Source organism: Centroberyx affinis, unplaced genomic scaffold (genome assembly GCF_046629955.1).
Source record: "Centroberyx affinis isolate AG114_WGS23_722 - 3 ecotype Tasmania unplaced genomic scaffold, CSIRO-AGI_Caff_v1 ptg000009l_1, whole genome shotgun sequence".
In the NCBI taxonomy this organism is placed as follows: domain Eukaryota; kingdom Metazoa; phylum Chordata; class Actinopteri; order Beryciformes; family Berycidae; genus Centroberyx; species Centroberyx affinis.
This window is the reverse complement of record NW_027278725.1, coordinates 95,547-102,500: the sequence shown is the minus strand read 5'-3', so window position 1 is coordinate 102,500 and position 6,954 is coordinate 95,547. Positions and strand designations below refer to the sequence as shown.

The following is a 6,954-nucleotide window of genomic DNA, read 5'->3' as shown; positions in this document are numbered from 1 at the left end:
CTGCGCCACTCTGCTTTCAAACACCCCAGATGGGACTTGAACCCACAATCCCTGGCTTAGGAGGCCAGTGCCTTATCCATTAGGCCACTGGGGCTACACCCACGGCCGGCTGCGGTGTCACGACGTAGACCCAGCACGGTAACGGCCGTTCTCAGCTAAAACACTTGCTAATACATGCTGCTGTGGTGTCCAAGCCATGTCAATGTCGACATGGGTTGATTACTCATGTGATGAGAGTAGAACGAAGGCATGGACGTAGGAGTCGTGGACATGATGGAGGCTTTCTGCTTGGAAAAGCTAAGAATTTAGCAGAGGATGGTTTCGATCCATCGACCTCTGGGTTATGGGCCCAGCACGCTTCCGCTGCGCCACTCTGCTTTCAGTCAGCCAAAACGGGACTTGAACCCACAATCTCTGGCTCCTCATCCATTAGGCCACTGGGACTACACCCACAGCCGGCTGCGGTGTAACGAGATAGAAGCAGCATGGCAACTGGCGTTCTCAGTCAAAACTCTTGCTAATACATGTTGAGGTGTCAGCTCCTTTATTGGACTTTGCAAGCAGCCTCTCTGTCCTGTGGTTTGACGTTTTCCTGCCATAACCTTGTAGGTATTGCTAGAAGGATTGAGCACAGAGGGGCAAAGTTAACCAGAAGCCATATGGGGCTACACCCACAGTTGGCTGCAGTGTGGGTCTAGACGATGTGTCTGAAAGCTTATGCAGACAAAGGCGTTCAGTGCTTTCATTACCCAAATACTCATGCATGTCCCGCGGGAACCTCTGTTGTGAACACTGGCTTCTATTTCTCATTATGTATGATGGAGAAGGCAGACATTTCCATGATCCCAACAGTGCCGTGCTTAGCATGATTTTAGCGCTCAGCACGTCAAACATCAGGAGTTTAAAACTAATTACAGCACATAGAAAGCTCTGTTATTAGACTTGCAAACAGCCTCTGTCTCCTGTGTTTTGACATTTTCCTGCTGCAAAGTAGAAGAGAAGCCATATGGCAGTGGTGGGATTTGAACCCACGCCTCCAGAGAGACTGGAGCCTAAATCCAGCGCCTTAGACCACTCGGCCACACTAACAGCTGCTCTGCTTTGTTTTCCGCTATGATGCTTGGGAAGCAGCTATGAAAGCTTATGATGATGATGATGTGTCTGAAAGCTTCCCCTGACATGAGGCTTTCTTAGTTCTCTCTCTCTCCTGTAAGGTCACACCAGTTGAGTTCTTTTAAGAGTTCTTGTAAGACAAAAATTAGAAAGCAGATGAGTGTTTTTAAAAACCGGCCAGTAGCTAATACATTCATTTTTGAATGGTGCCCTGGTGGCTGAGCAGTCCAGCCATTCTCACTATTTTACCACTAAAGGACTTCTACCAGTGTAGCTAGTAGAGTAGTCAAACTTCTGACCATAGCCTGGAGGCCAATGTTAATTTCCCTCCCTTTTGGATGGCCTATAAATATCTCCATTACATAACAAGCATTTAGACATACTGTACTTTCTCAGCTGTCAAATAGAAAGAGGAAGAGTGCGTGTATGTATGACTTTTGGTTGACTTAGGCCCATGACACGTCCAGGAGACTCAGCAGTTAAGTTCCAGCCAAATGCAGTTCTTTCAAATCTCTCTTCCCCGGTTGAAATTTTCAATTCTGTTGAATCTTTGTGAGAATTCACCATCTCACTGGAATACAGAGCTGCTAAGCTCCGCTGTCAGGCATCCAACAAACATCTACTGGCATGACATAACAACTGCAAAAGCAAAGCAAGCCGACCCGACAGCAATCTGTTCTCATCTATATCTCTTTTTTTTTTCTTTTTTTTTTGTACCAAAAGAGATTTTGTCTGGCTGTTTAGGTTTATGCTTTTGCCTCAAAAACCCAAGCGTTCTGTCCCGAATCGATTTGGATCTGAGCTCTAAAATATGAAATTGCCTTTGGTGCCTAATGGTTTGGGTCTCTGCTATTAACAAATTACATAAAAGACCTCTGCTAGTCTGCTGGCTGCTCTGCTGCTGATTGGCTCTATTTTGTTTGTGTGTGTGTGTGTGTGTGTGTCTGTGTCTTTTTCTGTGTACATTGTGTATTTGCATCTGCATTTGTGCATATATGCATTTACATGTGTATGTGCATGTCTGTGTGTGTGTGTGTGTGTGTGTGTGTGTACATACATATACGCAAAGATGCTACTTGTATGTGTGTGTATGCGTGTGTGTGTGTGTGTGTGTGTGTGCATGTTTGTATAGGTAAATGTGTTGTAATGTGTGTGTGTCTGTGTGTCTGTGTACATTTGTGTATTTGAATGCATTTGTGCATGTATGCATTTACATATGTATGTGCATGTGTTTGTGCATGTATGTGTGTGTGTGTGTACATGCACATACACAAAGATGCTAGATATCTGTGTGTGTGTGTGTGTGTGTGTGTGTGTGTGTGTGAATCTCCACTGGCATACAATGATGAAATCCACCTTGGTGCTTCTGAAACAGCCAGATGTTGTGATAGGCCGACTCCTCCCACATTTTCTGTTGCCTCTGTTCCACTGTGTGTGTGTGTGTGTGTGTGTGTGTGTGTGTCTAATCGTGATGCCCTGCACCCATCAGAGGCCCCCGGCACCATTCTGGTCCCGAGACACACCTTAAGAAGCTCCAGTTCAGAGGATAATTGGCAGGTATGACATCGGACGGAACAGCAGGAGCTAAACCTCATCTCTCTCCCTCCCTTCACACAGGGAAGCTTCCCACACCAAAAAAATGAAAAGGAAAGGAAAAATAAAAGGTTATTATTCTGTCTGACTCTGGTTCACTCTCAGTCTATGAAAATGCCTGCCACTCACACACGTATACAGTAGGAAAAGGGGAAAATGCTCTCTCTCTCTTCTCTTTCTCTCTCTCTCTCTCCCCGAATACACAAGTTATTAATTCTCTGTCTCCCTCCCTCCCTCCCTCCGTCCCTCTATTCATTCCCTGAATACACACATTATTAATTAGACAGAGACCCAGGTGGTGGCGGCGGAGGCGGCGCAGGGGCCCCGGCACGCAGCTCGCTCCCAGGGCCCCCCGGTCCTCGGCGTGCAGCTCGCTCCGGGGGCCCGCCACGCCGACCCCGAGCAGACGAAATCTCATCTCCTCCGATTGTTTTATTTTAATTTGCTCTTAATTGAATCTAAGTATATGTCTCGAGCCCCGGTGGTTTCCGTGTGGGTGTGTGTGTGTGTGTGTGTGTGTGGATGTGTGTGTGTGGGGTTTTTTATAGACGCAGAAAGAACCGGATCAAGCCAGAACGCTTTACCCTCATTGCGACGTCTCTCTTTCGTTTTCATTTTAGAAAGGAACTTTATTTTTTTGTTATTCTCTGCGAGCGAGAGAGTTGGAGAAATGAGATTTAAGCTCACACTGTGCCATCAAACATTGTGTCAATTACTTCTCCCAAACGGGGGGCTTCTTAAAGGTGCAATTCGCAACTTATTTTGACACCTGCATCTCAGGTGGAGAGGGGAAATAAGCATTCTGACAGTTTCCAAAAACCCATCATACCTCCAAATGCAGATGGAGCTTCAGTATTTACCAAGATTACAGATGTAAACAAACCTTCCGCAGCTTCAAAATACATGTGAAACTCATTGAGGCGTTGCATTCTGCCAGTCCTCATATCAAAAACTCTGTGTGTGTGTGTGTGTGTGTGTGTGTGTGTGTGTGTGAAGCCCTATAGTTTCCAGGCAGGACATGGTCTCTTTTCTTCTCACGAAAGAATCTGGAGGTCAAAAACCAAGGACATACACATACACACACACACACACACACACACACACACAACACCTGTCAAATCTCTCTGTGCCTCATCAATATCTCTTTAGTCGGTCGAATGAGTTAGAGGGAACCAGTAACATTGATTAGAGACACACACACACACACACAGGCACGTACACACACACACACACACACACACACACACACACACATACTGTAGTGTGCAGCCAAAATGCTTTCACTCTAAATGACTCCCACTTTACATTTGGCATTTCTTCACTAGTTATGTGTGGGTGAGGAAAAAAAAAAAAACTCCACAGAATCATTTCAAGTGTTTTTTTTTGTTTTTTTTTATTAATTATGATTTAGTCTCCATCTTTGCTGCTGTGGTGTTTCTGCACTGCTCTTCCCGGAGATCACCTGTCAATCAAACAGTGTGTCCCAGGATTGTTTTTTTTTTTCCCAGGAAAGATCTACCAGACTAGCAGTGTTTAGAACATCACATGGAAAAGCTTTCATGAACTGGATATAGGTTGAATCCCTATTGTGTCATATAATCGGTGACAGAGAGTAGCAAAACTGACATTTAATTATATGCAAATGTCATGGGATATTACTCTTTTTCTCATTTCCTTCATATCATCTGTAATTTACTTCAATCTCTGGTTGGTTTAGTGCAAATATTCTAAAAAAGCAAAGCACTGTCACTAGTTAAAATATGCGTGTTGGCAAATACAGAGTTGATGTGGCTTATTAACCTCGGAGGTGTTTGTGTACTGACACTGCGGCTGGATTTTCATGGTCAATCTTGCCACGGCTGTCAGGCTAATTTTTACGGCCCCGGTGTTCGGGAAGTAATTCATTTAGCGAGGTGGCCTCCAACAGGTTTTAAGAGGTGCTGCTGCTTTTGTCGGAGAGAGTCTGGTGGTTTATGGAGCCGCGTCTGCTGTTTAAAATGGGTCACTGGGGGAGGGAAAGAGAGAGAGAGAGAGAGAGAGAGAGAGAAAGGCAGAGAGGGTGGAGGAGAGAGACAGGAACAAATTGCAACAAATTGTTCCACAAATGCCTCAGTGAAATCTCTCTTTCTGTCTGTCTTTCTTTTTATTCTTTCCTTCTTTCTTGCTTTCTGACATGCAAACACACCCAGTTTTATGGTTTGTGACCACCTGCGTGTGTGTGTGTGTGCGTGTGCCCCATAACCTGCTGCCTCTCAGCCAGTATTGCAGAAGTAAAGGTCTGCACATTTAGGATTCATGGAGGAATGCCACTAGCACAGACTTTACTAAGCCAGCGGCGGAGTATTTGATGTGTGTGTGTGTGTGTGTGTGTGTGTGTCCCCATGGTAACCACGTGCAGGAATGGTACGCTTTGCCACCTGACTGTGTTGAGGCATGCCATCTGGCACGGCAGCACAAAACCTGTGTGTGTGTGTGTGTGTGTGTGTATGTTTGACAAAGAGAGAGTAGGAGAGAGTGCGTGTGCATTTTTGCCCATATATCATTCATGTGTATGGGACAGAGAGAGAGAGAGATGTTGCGTTATGGGCAGCAACTGTGTCACATATGGCTCCTGAGATATTACCAGAGGAAGAGAGAGAGAGAGAGAGAGAGAGAGAGAGAGAGAGAATTAGTAATAAGGTATTATCCATTGACCTTGCACAGTGGCACCAGGAGGCAAAGCAACAGTGGTATTTAGGCCCTCAACAGTACCAAGGGGGCAGCCATTTAGTGTGCGTGTGTGTGTGTGTGTGTGTGTGTGTGTGTGTGTGTGTGTGTGTGTGTGTGTGTGTGTGTGTACATGTGGGAGTGTGTGCGCGTGCGTGCCTGTGTGTTCACCCATCTGCTGTGTCCGCCCCAGGGACAGTGGTGGCACTGTATGCTAACCAATTTGGATAGACACACACACACACACACACACACACACACACACACACACACATAGAGATAGAAGCATAGAGAGATGAATACTAATTATACATAGAGACAAATTTACAGACTGTATCTATGTATCTGTATATAGTATCAAAAATTATGTTTGAATAAAAAAAAGACTCCAACTACTATTGACAACTGTTGACCTCTGACCTCTGAACAAACAACTGTTTTCATTTTCATTTTCATCCATTATCAGAATCATATTATTCCTGTGTCTTCATATTTCTTCTTGGCATATTTCTGCTCTATAAAGACACTGTCAGTTTATTGTTTTGAGAGTTCTGGCAATTTTTTTCCATTGTGGCCAGTTGATGTGTGTCTCCAATTAAAGCAGCTGGCTGTCACACTGACAATAACAAAAATACTAATTACTCAAAATACCACCCTGTTAAATGTGTAGAATTTTAACATCAACACATCAATAATAATGAGACATTAGTATAATTAGTGTAAACAAACAAGACCGTTGATGAGAAGATTGGCAGCCTGTACCTGCCTCTACACCTCTCTCACACACACACACACACACACACACATACACACAACTTTGCACTTCCACTATTCTAATTACATAGTTTCATTATTATTGACATTTGCCTACCTGGTCTGAATACATATTGGCTGTTATCAGGAGCTAGTATCGTCTCTTTTCCTTCTTCTTGCTCTTCAGAACAAGCAGAGCAACATCCTCCTCCATCCTCTATGTAAAAGAAGCAACGGGCTTTATGGGAAATGTAGTTTTAATTTACAGAAACACTACCAATCTACAACCCAAAACTGTCAGACTTAGCCACATCACTTAAAATTATTTATGTTTTAGCTTGACAGCTGCTACAAGTTCTCATTTTCTCACTTTTGAGATGATGCTAGTCGCTGCTATCACTCAACAAAGTGTTAGCATGGAGCACCAGAGCCAATCTACTGGGGAACCATGGGTAGTTTTGTTGTCTGTGTTCTCAAGTAAGTTGACCAACAGGCCAATCTCCCAGAAACTTGGTATATTCCTTCTGTGTGGGCTGTTTTTTTTTTTTTCTGTCAATTCAGATATTGTCACTTTCATTTATGACCGTCCCGTGACCGTCAGCTGATCCAAACAAACACCAATCATGTTTGATGATTGAAGCTGCCAACTCCTCATTCTTCCCTGTGGTTCCTCCTGTTCTCGCACACAAAAAAAATTCTACATAGCTCAGTATTTGCTCTGACGAGAAGTAGACCCTGTCGTTTGTGGTGCTTTACTGTCTCGCGCTGAAGATGTCTTGCTTGGAGCCT

The 6,954-nt window shown here is 44.2% G+C and overlaps 2 non-coding genes across 2 annotated transcripts; both read right to left on the bottom strand.

The window, feature by feature from the left end:
• Positions 1 to 21: 21 nt before the first annotated feature.
• trnar-ccu (transfer RNA arginine (anticodon CCU)) lies at positions 22 to 94 on the bottom strand. The gene has a single exon. It is a non-coding gene; the product is annotated as a tRNA-Arg (tRNA).
• A 913-nt stretch (positions 95 to 1,007) lies between these two features.
• trnal-uag (transfer RNA leucine (anticodon UAG)) lies at positions 1,008 to 1,089 on the bottom strand. The gene has a single exon. It is a non-coding gene; the product is annotated as a tRNA-Leu (tRNA).
• Between the last annotated feature and the right edge of the window lie 5,865 nt (positions 1,090 to 6,954).